Raw genomic sequence first — 12,892 nt, 5'->3', positions numbered from 1 at the left:
CTATAGAATACCCAACAACATCAGAATACATATTCTTCTCAAATGTACAAGGAACATTCTTCAGGAAAGATCATATTATAGACCATAACGTATGGATTAATACATTTAGAAAGATGGAAATATGTAAAATATGTTCTCCAAACCCATGGTATTTAAGTACAATTTAATAACAGAAAACTGAAAAATTTATAAATATGTGGAAATTTAAAAAATTTACCCTAAATGGCCAACAGGTCAATAAAGGAATCAAAAGGAAATTAGAAAGTAATTTGGCATGAATGAGAATGAAGACACAACATGTCAGAACTTATGGGACTCTGCTTAAAACAGTGCTTAGTGAAAAAAAAAAAAGAACTCTAAATGCATGTAGATAAATTTTATAAATAATTATTTAAATATTAATTAAATAAATATTATATATAAATATTATATTCAATTCAAAACCTAACTTTGCATCTTAAGATACTGAAAAACAATAAAAGCAAACTGAACCTGAAACAAGCAGAAGGAAGAAACTGATAAAGATTAGAGTGGAAATTAACAAATAAGGAGAAGAAAAACTTTAGGAAAAATCACCAAACCCAAACTTTGGTTCTTTAAAAACATCAACAAAATTAACAAACCTTTAGGTAGATCGACTGAAAAAAAAAAGAGGACAAATTATGAAATAAAAAATGAAAGAGGGCTCATTACGACTAACATTAAATAAAAAGTACTAAAAGAGAATACTATGAACAAGTGCATTTAAAAAAAAAAGATAGTGTGATACAAACTACTGAAACTAATTCAAGAGTAAATACAAAATCTGATTAAACTTATAACAAGTAAAGGGATTAAATTAGTCATAAAAAACATCCCATGAAGAAAGGTCCAAGCACCAATGGCTTCACTGATAAATTCTACCAAATGCTTAAAGATGAAATAATACCAATTATTCAAACATTCTCTACGAAAACAGAAGGGAGAACACTTAGGAACTCATTCTATGAAGTCAATATTACCCTGACACCCCAACCAGACAAAGACATCACAAGAAAACTACAGATCAATCATTTTTATGAATATAGAAACAAAAACAGCAACAAAATACTAGAAAACTGATTCTAATAACATATAAGAAATATTAAATACCATGACCATGTGGTATTTGTCCTAGGAATGCAAGGTTCTTTTATCATCTGGAAATCAATTAATGTTAAATACCATATTCATAATAAAATACCACATTAATAATGAAAGGACAAGTCCGCATGGTTATCTCAATAGTCACTTAAAATGTTTTAATACAAACAGACATTGCTTCTTACTGCTTATCTAATCCTGTTAGAACATAATAAAGGTAAAAATGGAGGTGCAGAGTTGTGATGGGGGTTTTACTTCATGTGGACTCTGGATGTCCCACACCCAACTGTGAGGACGCTTAATGATAAATAAAAAAGGATTGTAATTCTGTGTTTCTGAATGTTCTGGTGGTCAGAGACCACTTCCTAGACAAGTGATACGTACACACAACTGAAAGAATGACTGGGATTTAGGCACTCTCTGGGCGAGGAGTAGGGTCACGGGAAAGGTTTCAGTCAGAGAGAAACGCATGCAGAGGCTGCAAGACAGAGAGAGCGTAAGGTGCAGAAAGTAGGAAAGTCCATATCAACTGGAGCTGAGAACCAGAAAATGTCACGAACATCTATTTCTATCTGGGCATCCCCACACACACCCAGGGGGCTTGTGAAATGTCTCTTCTTAAAAATATCCTCCACATCATTGCTGGGCCTAGTACCTGAATCAAGCTCAGTTGATGAGGGCAGAACAGTTAATCACCAAGACCCGAGTGGCCTAAGAAGGGCTTGGGGGCACAAACAGGAGGAAGTGAGAGGCTCCATGGTGACCTGGACCAGAGCTTCTGGAAACTCAGTGAGCACACAAGTGCTCCAGGTGTCTCCTAAGATGCAGCTGCCACAGCAGCAGGTCAGGATGGGTCCAGGACCCTGCATGTCTGATGGCTCCTGGGGAGCCTGTGCTACTGGTCCTCCGAGGACCACACTGGGACTGGCTTCACTCCTGCTCACCTTCTACTCACAGCTCAGGTGAGAGTCACCACAGGAAGGCACTGTCTGTGAAGCACAAGAGACCTGCTCTCCCTCTCATTCAGGGTGTGTGGGGCCTTGGCCCTGCAATCACCCCTGTCCACACCTGTCCTTCCTGTTAGGGTTGGGGACCCAATCTGTCTTTACTCTGCCCCCTTGGCCTCTTAGTATCTCCCAAACATGATCACATCTCCTGTGCTGAAGCAGCAGTGACATTGAGGGTTATAATAGTGTCTCCTGCTACCAAAGCCTTTGGCCACTGGTCCACATGTGGCCACGCCCCATCATGATCCCAGAAGGAACAGCATGTGGACATGGGGTCAACAATCAAACCTTAGATACTTCAGATTGTATCTAAGGACCCAAGTCTGACAAGTCAGCTTCTTTGAACATGTCTCAGCTCAGCCCAGCCACGAGGCTGATTAGTATTGCTGTTTCTATGCAGGGAAAGGGATGGGGCTCTTTCCCACTGTTCCTATGTAATAAGGAAGTGAAACCAAAGCCTTCCAGAGATTCTAGACTTGACTGTTATCCCCTAGAATGCAACACCTTCCAGATTCAAGACTGAAGAAATGAGGTCCCTTCCTGTCTCTCATCACTCAGCAAAGTGAGCCCTTGAGGTCATCAGCTCATAAGGCCACTTGGGAACAAAGTCTCTGTCCCTGGCTGTGGTCTGCGTGCTCAGACGTGTATTTGACTTTCTTGAGAGAAACAGGTATAGATGACGTCCAGATGGCTCAGAGTCCAGGCTGGGAGAGAGCTGGGGCATCACCTTGAGATCCTGCCTCTGGCTACTGTTGTCCACCCCATTGTGGGATGGGGGCTTCTCTATCCAGCTTTTCAGATCTGTTCCCTCTTCCCATTATCACAGAGAGAGTGGAGGACAGTTGATAATAGACTGACTTGCATGGTATTCAAGGAAGCAGCTTCTTGCGGGAGGGTTGGTGTTGCCAGGAAACATTGCCAATGTCAAATGTCCCCAAACCAAGACTTTCTATATTTCTGTATCTTTCTTCCTCCCACTACTCGGATGCCTTTGCTTTATATTAAGTATAAGGAAAAGGACTAAGGATATTAATAGAAGGAGGAGGAATAAACATTCATGTGGGCTTACTACGTACCAGCACCAGTTGCAGTGCTTCGTATTTATTAAATTGTTTAATCACAAATACTCTTCAACAGGCATTCTCATCATCACCCCCTTTTACAGATGGGGAAAGCTGAGGCACAGAGGGATGAACATCTTGTCTGAGGTCAGAACTAGAAAGTGGTGGACCCAGCAGCAAGCCGAGGTCTTGGATCCCAGGGTCCCTGGGCTTCATCACCATCCTGTGGTCTCTCAGTGTGCTTTCAAAGCTAAGACTTGGCCTCTCCTTAAGGTGCCAGAAAGTTCTTTCTCCTTTCTCAAAAGCAAGTGACTTACGGTATGGTGACTTTGCAATGTAATCTTAGCCAAATAAAATTCGAACCACATTATTTTTATACTGTCTTTCAAACCTGGTGTGTATTTAAGAAGTACAGCATGTCTTTACTGGGACAACCCACATGTCATTCTCAACAGCTGCATGTGGCTTTTAGCCACCATATTGGGACAGAGCAGGATAGATGGATTAGGTTTCCTCCAGGAAACTGTCCCTGCAGTATATACTCAGCCACTAGGGGGCGACGGAGGGTCCCACTACCCAGAGGCCTCACCCAGAGGTCTCACTAGGGAAGAATGGTTGCTCCTAGAAATAAGGGAATTCTTTTTCTTTTTTTAAATTTTATTGGGGAATATTGGGGAACAGAGTGTTTCTCCCAAGGCCCATCAGCTCCAAGTAGTTGTCCTTCAATCTAGTTGTGGAGGGTGAAGCTCACTGGCCCATGTGGGAATCGAACCGCCAACCCTGTCGTTCAGGGCCCATGCTCTAACCAACTGAGCCATCCGGCCTCCCTGGGAATTCTTATAACATGCTTCCACTGTCAACATAAGAACTGTCCAAACCTGTAGATAATTTTTATAAGACTTTATTTGAGCCAAACTGATGACATATGCTGGGGAGCAAGATCTCAATGCTCCCAAGAATAACAGTTTTGTAGCTTCTTTTATGCATTTGAAATTAAAGAGGGATTACACAGAGATGGGAGAAACAAGGCAGGCATTGGATTAAGGATAGTTAATAAGATTATGTACTTTCTTGAGGATGGTTACAGTTTATTTCAAAGGTGTGTTAACCTAGATGCACAAACGTAATGGACAGGGCTTGCATGAGGCAAAGGTAAGCCTTTTACTAAAGAAGTCATATGCCTGGGGCATAACTACGCACCATGACCTGCCCAGGTAGGAATTTATGACCAGATCACCCTATGAGGTTACTTTCCATAGAACGCCCTGTTTTTCATCCACGCTACACTCTTTCCTTATCAAAGACTAGATATTAAATACAACTACAATTTTAAAGATGATTCTGAGCCATCAAACACATTTTTATTATTAGTCAGTGTAATAAATGACAATTGTTTGTGTGAATTTTAAAATAAATATTGGTACAGAATACCTTTCAGTGAAAAAATTATTTCCATAAACCTCACGCAAGTCATAAAGTTGTATTTTGTGCAGAGATCTAGAGGGAAGGGGGATCGTAAGGAATACTTTATTGAGTTGGAAGACTGGTTATTGTCCACAAAGGCACATATTGACCTAATTCACAAGCACAGATCGTATTTATGAAGGTCAATTCTCCCAGGACGGCACTAACAGGTTACCTCCCATGTTGTCATGACCCAGAGCACAGGTGTGAGAACCGGCCTGCAGGAGTGGACAGTGGGGTTCCATGGGGAGACCCTGAAGTGTGAAGTGTGTGGAGTGGAAACATCAGGTGGGAAGGGCAGAGAAAGCCATGTGTCACCTGCTTAGCTGGGAACAGTAGTGGGAGGCAGGTGGCCTCCTCTTACCTTCAATTGTCTCTTTAGACCAAACTCTGAGGGGTGAGCCATGGGGTCCTTCTGTCTCTACACAGGTATCACCACAGTGCTTCACACGTCATTTCTACATATAACGTCTCCAGCTAGGTTACGTCATCCTCAATTGCACTAGGTTTGAAAATAAATACATTTGTTTGAGATATAGGTAAAAATGTATCTTGCCAATCACATTTATTAAAATTTATTAAGATTTCTCTTCCTATTCGGACAGTTGTCCAAACACAATAGCCTTGACCATGTTAGAAAAGGAATTCTGACCTGTCAGTACCCTAGCCTGACGCGAGGAGCCCAGTTACCTGATTCCCAATGTCATGCTGACATGTAATCCTGTGTTGTTGGCCATGGGGGAGCAGATTGAGTGTCCCCACCTCTGTTCACAGACAGTCCCGTGTTTCACTGGGTAATGCAAATTCCAACACCATGAAGATCTGAGACTCCTCAGAACAGACTCAGGAAGGACAGAGCAGCTGAATATAGAAGACAGGGTTGTGACATGAGAAGTCCAAGAGGTCTGGGACATGTGGAGGAGGAAGATATGGGTCATGGTGAGGGGCAGAGCCGGGAGGGGGCGCAAAGGAAAGCTGGTCAGTCTCCTGCATGGGAATCTTGACTCATCATCACTGTCTGGGGGACTTTGGGGAAAACATTTTTCTCAGAATGACAACTCCCTCCTTGTTAGACTGGAGGAGGGGCTGTACCTTTAGCAGAAGGATGATGTTAGGTTATTATGCTGTCGGGTGAGGGGGAGCTGGTAAAACATTCATCAAAGGTCTGCATCTATTAAGGACTCAAAAGTCACTCTGTGAACTAATCATACATGTATGATGACTTTTATCCTGGGGGCACCAGGGGGCACTGTGGGTCCTGGTTTGGGGACCCAAATAAGTCCTATTCCCCTGGGCCATGCTCAGTGCAAAGGGCGTGACTGATGTTCCTTTGAAGACACTTCTACTGGGTACAATCAACTCTCCACTCTGAAACCCACACCTGGCCCTTCTGACCGCAGGAAATTATCAACAGGAGACCCTTGGCTCAGGGCTCAGATAAGAGCTCAAACAGACACTTGGGGAATAGAAAATAGATTTGCATTCATGCTCCTCCCTTTCTGAGCTTCAAGGAGAGAGAATGAGACAGGAGCTTGGAGAGGCCAGTCCCAGCTGCGCAGCCTCAGGACAGAGCTCCTGGAAGACCCTCCCCACCATGGCCTGGGTTTCCTTCTACCTCCTGCCCCTGGTTTTCTCCACAGATCAGAGCGTCCCAGGGCACTCAGGGGTCCTGCTGCCCAATATTTCCCTCCAAGCACAGTCCGGAGGGGCATCTGTCCAGTCAGGGTGCATTCAGCATCTCTATTATATTTTGCGTTTCCAGGTCTCTGTGTTCAGCCTGTGCTGACCCAGCCCCCATCTGCATCTGCCTCCCTGGGAGCCTCGGCCAAGCTCACCTGCACCCTGAGCAGTGAGCACAGCACCTACACCATTCGCTGGTTTCAGCAGCAGCCAGGGAAGGCCCCTTAGTATGTGATGAAGCTTAAGAGTGACAGAAGCCACAGCAAGGGGGATGGGATCCCCAATCGCTTCTCGGGTTCCAGCTCTGGGGCTGACCGCTACTTAACCATCTCCAACCTCCAGTCTGAGGACGAGGCTGAGTATTACTGTGGTGCAGCCTATACACTTGATGGCCAGTACGGGTAAGCCACAGTGATAGACAAAGGGGAAGTGAGACAAAAACCTCCCTCCCTCCGTCCCCTTTTCCCCACGGGGACGCAGGGCGAGCTGCTCTCTGTCTGTCCCCCAGGTGCTGAGATTTCACTTTTCTCCCATCATCCTTCACCTCCTCCGTGAGACAGTACTAGGGAGAGGCAGACATGGGTTGTAATTTAGGCCATTTTGACAACACAACAAACATTCTGTTTCCTCCAACTCGGGCCTTTCGGGACAACGCTGGGAGAGAACAGACCAGCCAAGGCAGGAATGTGGTCTTGAGAGTGTGATGGGGCTGATATGACCACATCTCCAGCAGCCGTCAGGCTGTGTGCCTCCCACCATGGGGTTGTGCTCATGGAGGAAAGATGATCTCAGGCCTCTGGGGAGTCATAGCAGCGAGTGTCTTGATCAGGTGCCCCATGAGTGACGCAGGACTGAGGTTCCAAGGGAGGTCCTCAGAGGAGGCAGGATGGAGAGCCTTGATCCTGTGGTCTTGGCAGAGCTGGGTCCTGTGGGAAAGCGGGGCTTGTTAGGAGGTCTGCAGCAGGACCGACATGGAGCATGGCCTGGGCTTCTCCAGCCGTGAGGGATTCTCAGCTTGTGGTGACTGGACGGCTTCACATGTGCCCACAGGACGTTTCTAAAGACAGGTCAGGACCAAGTCCACTGGGACAGTCTCAGGGCATGGGGGATGGAGGACACTGAGGTGGAAAACATATCGCTTCCCCCACGCCTAAGTCTCAGCCTTGTGGGTGATCCGCCTCAAATACATTTGAGGAGAGCAAGTTTATTGGATGTGTTGATTTTCTCTGTAGCTTTTCAGGAAAAAAAGGACACACTCACCTCTTCGAGTCAGCATGGACGAGCCATGTTATCCATAATGACACTGGTTCGAGGACACTGAACTGAGCAGGGTCGACGGGGATTTGAAGGCTCATCCCCAGTGACTGAGTCTGAGATGAAAGTCCAGGAGCTGCCCATGGTCTGAGTGACTCCCAAGGGGGCAGGAGGGCAGGAGAGGCTGGTATCCGGGGAGGGAGTGGAGAGGGTGCAAGGGAACAGACTGAGACGTGGACTCAGGGCTCAGTCCTGCAGTGATCTCTGTCACTGAGGCTGGCTGGAGTCACAGGGACACAGGGCCGTCTCCATCCTCCTCACTCCAGTAAAGGGTTGTTCTCCACAAGGATTGCAGTGAAGTTGTCCCAAGCAAGTCTCCTGCGGGTCCCACTAGCGAGAAGTCTCCTCCAGCACTTATGCTGCTAGAAAAAGAATCGGTAGAGAATTAAATCCAAACCCCAGTGTGGACCACACCTCATCCATGGCCACCAGGGCCTGTGGTGCTAATAACATGGAAGTTAGTCAGCAGTGGCCTCGGATGGACAGACGGAGGGACATTCTGTAAAAGTGATGACAGTGAGTGGAAAGGGAGCAGATACAGATCGTCCCCTGCTGTGCTTAGATGGTGACCAGCCAGGGAGGGAGCTGCCACCATACATCCCAGGTCAGAGAGGGGCAAAGAGTCCATGAGAGGCCATTTCTTATGGTCAAGGTTACAAGAGGGTCAGGGTCTCACTAAGAGACCACTGTCACCTCTGTCCTGTGACAGTGACTAATGAGCAGTGTGAAGTATCCCTTTCATTGTGTGTTCCATATCTGTGGCTCTGGCTTCATAGATGCCAGGTGATTCTGAGACCAAAAAGTAAAAACGTAAAGAAAACGTTTTTGTGTGATATCAATTTTACTGAATATAGGTGTTGAAAAAAGAAAAACGAATGCTCTGTGTACCCTGCGACCTTGGGAGTCCCCAGAAGAAGCAAGTAAAACAGGTCACAGGACCTGCTCATGTGGCGAGATGGAGCTGATGTGGCTGAGAGTGTGACAGGGGGGCATCCTTTCCCCTCAGGCTCTCTCTGTTTCTCTCTCTCTGTCTCTGTCTCTCTGTCTCTCTGTCTCTCTGTCTCTCTGTCTCTCTCTCTCTCTGTCTCTCTCTGTCTCTCTCTCTCTCTCTCTCTCTCTCTCTCTCTCTCTCTCTCTCTCCCCCCCCTCTGGATATTTCTGTTACTAGTGATCTATTTAATTCTTTAGTATATCTCTGTTTTATGCTTTTTATTCCTTTTTCATCAACTCCTTAATTTTTTCCTCTTCATATAATGTGTGTGTGTAGTTAGTTCGATGTGATTTTATCCCACGTGTAGGAAGGATCCACCACAGTAGTCAAGACACACAACGCTTCCATCACCACAAGGGTACCTCATGCTGTCCTTTGGTAACAGCATCCACCTCCTCCCTCTGAGGTTTTGTCCCCTGCACCTAACTAATCCTTGGCACCACTAATTCATTCTCCATTTCTACAATTTTGTCTTTTTAGAATAGACCTATTGAAATAAAAAATAGAACCGTGTGCTATATAGCTTTTGGGTTGGTCGCTTTTCACTTCATCTAATTCCCTGCAGATTTCTCAAACTTTTTGTTGCACTAAGAGTTCCCTCCTTTTCATTGCTGAGTAGTATCCATGGTCCGAGTGGACAAAAGCCTGATCATCCACCATGGAGGGGCATCTGGATTGTTCTCACTTTGGGACATCATGCACAAGAGTGCCATGGACACTTGTGTATAGTTTCTCTGGGAACATAAGTTGTCTCTTCTCTGAAATAAATGCTCAAGAGCACAATTGCTGAGTTGTGTGCTAATTGCAAGTTTAGGTTTTTAAGAAGCTGCCAAACTCCTTCCAGAGTGTCTGCACCATTTGACATTCCCATCAGGGGATGAGTGGTCCCACTTCTTCACAGCTTTGCCAGCATTGGGGGTTGTCACTTTTTTTACTTTAGCCATTCTGACAGGTGCATGGAAATATCTTTGTTATTTTAATTTGCATTTCCCTAATGGCTATGACAAACATCTTTCCATGTGCTTGTTGCCATCTCTCTATCCTCTTTTATGACATATCTTGACCCTTGACCATTTTCTCAATGTATTATTTTTGTTTTCCTTTTACTGTTTACAGAGTTCTTTTTTTTAAATTAAAGTTTATTGGGGTGACAATTGTTAGTAAAGTTACATAGATTTCAGGTGTATAATTCTGTATTATATCATCTATAAATCCCATTGTGTGTTCACCACCCAGAGTCAGTTCTCCTTCCATCACCATATATTTGATCCCCCTTTACCCTCATCTCCCACCCCCCACCCCCCTATCCCTGTGGTAACCACCAAACTATTGTCTGTGTCTATGAGTTTTTGTTTCTTATTTGTTTGTCTTGTTCTTTTGTTGTTTTTGGTTTATAAACCACATATCAGTGAAATCATATGGTTCTCTGCTTTTTCTGTCTGACTTATTTCGCTTAACAGAGCACTCTTTTTATGCTCTATACAATATTTGTTCACTGGATATTTAGTTTGCAAATATTTTCTATCTGTTATTTGTTTTTTATCCTCTTTAGACAGTTTTGCAAAACAAAATGATAATTTTGGTATGTTGACCTTTCTTTTTATGAATCATGTATATGGTGTCATCCAGATTTTTTGCCTAACTCTAGATCCCCAAAAATCTCACATTTCTTTTTTTTTTTTCTAACCTGAAAAAAAGAAAGAAAGAGAAAAAAACTTACCTGAGAGTTCTATCACCAGTTTCACTGTGTCCGATCATGGAATCTGGCCTCTGGCCTCTGGCACACCAGCATGACCACTGTCCCTACAAGCACTCCCCACCACCACCCCTATGAATGACATCATAACTAGGCAGGATGACTGGGGGGGGGGGTCTCCCCAAACCCAGGGAGTAGGCCCGGGGCTCAGCCTGAGGTGAGTGTGCAGGTGCTGGGTCAGGAGTCTCTCTCAACCCCACAGAGAGCTCTGGGGAACCTGGGTATAGGCCTGGGAATGAGGGCCCAAATTTAAATACTCCAGAAGCCCAGCTGTTCTCTGCTTAGTGGGAGACTCTCAACAAGCCACAAAAGGAAGGAAGTAAATTTGCATGAAGGTCCTCCCATCCCCCCAGAACTGGTTCTTGAGAATAAGAGGGGCCCAGAGACCACTTCTCCAGCTGCAGGCTCAGAGGCAGAACCTGTGGCATCTCCACCATGGCCTGGACCCTTCTCCTGTTCCCCTTCCTCACTCTTTGCACAGGTGCTGACCCCAAGGCCCTGCCCATAAGCTTAGCACCCACAGGATCCTGAGCTGGACGTGCCCCAGACCCTGCGCTCAGTCCATGCACAGCCTCAGGGTGGGATCTACTGGGAATGGGTCTTTATCCTCAAACGCCCTCTTGTCTCCTCTCTTACAGACCCTGTGGCCTCCTATGAGCTGACCCAGTCGCCTTCTTTGTCAGTGGCCCCAGGACAGACGGCCAGGATCAGCTGCACTGGAGATTTACTGGATAAAAAATATACTCACTGGTTCCAGCAGAAGCCAGGCCAGGCCCCTCCTGTGCGGGTCATTTATAAGGATAGTGAGCGGCCCTCAGGGATCCCTGACCGATTCTCTGGCACCAGCTCAGGGAAGACGGCCACCCTGACCATCAGCGGGGCCCGGGCTGAGGACGAGGCTGACTATTACTGTCTGTCAACAGACAGCAGTGATAATACTCACAGTGACACAGGCAGATGGGGAAGTGAGACACAAACTTTCTTCCCCATCTGTGTTACACTGTCCTTCAGCCCTCGGAGGACTGGTGACAAAGCCATGAGTAGGTCTGGACCAGGTCCTCAGATCTGAGATCCCCAGGCTGCCCCCTCTTCCAGCCCTCAGGGAGCTCTGCAGAGGCTGAATCAGCAGTGGATTCAGGGCTGGCAGGCCCACGCTGTCCTGGTGTTGTCTGAGCCTGGGTGTGAGTTGGGGACAGAGGGCGTGAGTAGAAGGAAACACAGGGAGACATACATCCAGTGGTAATCGACCCTGGATATCAATTAGATGGTGACTGGGACACTCATTGGTCCCATCCTGGATTAAACCTTAGAACCATCCAGCTCATCTGAGCTCATGAAGCCCCAGGATCCGTGGCAGCCTGGGACTCTGCACAGAGCCAACCAGTGCATTGAACACCGTGCAATCCACCACTGTCCCCTCCTCACAATTAAACCACCCTCCTAATCCTGCTGGGGACCCTGGCAGCTCACAGCTGAGCCCTCACTGGGAAGTGCTGTCATTGTAGAGGCTGCCTCCCCCAAGGTCATGGCCCCTCTGAGAGTGTGGCTCAGGTCTAAGAACAACCTGAGGCCTAGATGCCAAGTCCTTGCCTCAGTTCAGGATGACCTTTCAGGGACTCCCAACTGAGTCATCAATTGTTACCACATTGTATGTCACCTTGTCTTACCTCCCACATTTACTTCCAGAAATATCACCCCAAAACCCTACTGCAGGCAATTCTCCCTCCCCATGTGCTTCCAGGGAACCGCAATTATTCATGAGTCCTGAGGACCACAGCCTAGGAGCAAACTCCCTGAGGTCAAAGAGGAACCACCCAGACACTGGAGGGCACGTGCAGAGCTCACACACCAATCAGAAGCCGTGCTTGTCCCGCGGTCAGAGAGGGAAAGCTCCTAATCAAGGCATCAGGTTGACTCGTCAGAAGAGCGTTGCTTCACTCGCGGGGAAACCAGCCCGAGACTGATGCTGCTCGGGTCCCACCTAAGAAAGCACAGCAGCAAGTTTCCGTTCACTTCACTGAATGTAGAACAATGTAGAAGACAAAAATATGTATAGAAATACAAACATTATGCAGTAAACAAGGAAATATTCACAAGGCCTGAATCCTGTCAAAATTTCCTGGAAGGAAGCAGGAAAATATGACCCATAATAATCAAAAAAATCAATCAATCCAAACTGACCATGAAATCTCACAGGTGATTGAATTTGTCGGCAAGAAAGCAAAATAAGTTATTATAACTATATTCCACTTTATTGTGAAGGTAAAGGAATGATTGACTATGTTAATTGCAAACTAGGAAGACATTAAAAAAAACAAAAAACACCCAAGTCAAACTTTTAAAAAAGAAAAGTACAATGTCTGAGATTAAAATTCCACTTGAGATTGACAGAATATTAAGCACTGCAGTGGAAAAAAAATTAGTGAATTGATGACACTTCACTATAGAAATAAATGAAACCACAGAGAAAGAAAAGACTTTGACAAAAAATGAACAG

The 12,892-nt window shown here is 45.7% G+C and overlaps 1 protein-coding gene, 1 long non-coding RNA gene and 2 gene segments (V, D, J or C); 3 read left to right on the top strand and 1 right to left on the bottom strand.

The window, feature by feature from the left end:
- LOC109439166 (immunoglobulin lambda-1 light chain-like) overlaps positions 1–12,892 on the top strand; it is a 556,184-nt gene that overhangs the window by 338,251 nt on the left and 205,041 nt on the right. The window lies entirely within an intron of this gene.
- Positions 1–12,892, top strand: part of LOC109439815 (putative non-functional immunoglobulin lambda variable 1-50) — a 364,704-nt gene that overhangs the window by 155,542 nt on the left and 196,270 nt on the right.
- LOC141569198 (immunoglobulin lambda variable 2-18-like) overlaps positions 1–12,892 on the top strand; it is a 197,741-nt gene that overhangs the window by 17,147 nt on the left and 167,702 nt on the right.
- Positions 4,076–11,302, bottom strand: LOC141569201 (uncharacterized). The gene is made up of 3 exons (XR_012492663.2): positions 10,360–11,302; positions 7,595–8,010; positions 4,076–7,260 (listed from the first exon to the last, which is right to left on the bottom strand). It is a non-coding gene; the product is annotated as an uncharacterized LOC141569201 (long non-coding RNA).

This window comes from Rhinolophus sinicus, chromosome 9 (genome assembly GCF_057876585.1).
Source record: "Rhinolophus sinicus isolate RSI-liver-muscle chromosome 9, RSI-T2T, whole genome shotgun sequence".
NCBI classification, from domain to species: domain Eukaryota; kingdom Metazoa; phylum Chordata; class Mammalia; order Chiroptera; family Rhinolophidae; genus Rhinolophus; species Rhinolophus sinicus.
The sequence above is the reverse complement of the archived record's forward strand: the minus strand, read 5'-3'. Positions and strand labels throughout refer to the sequence as shown.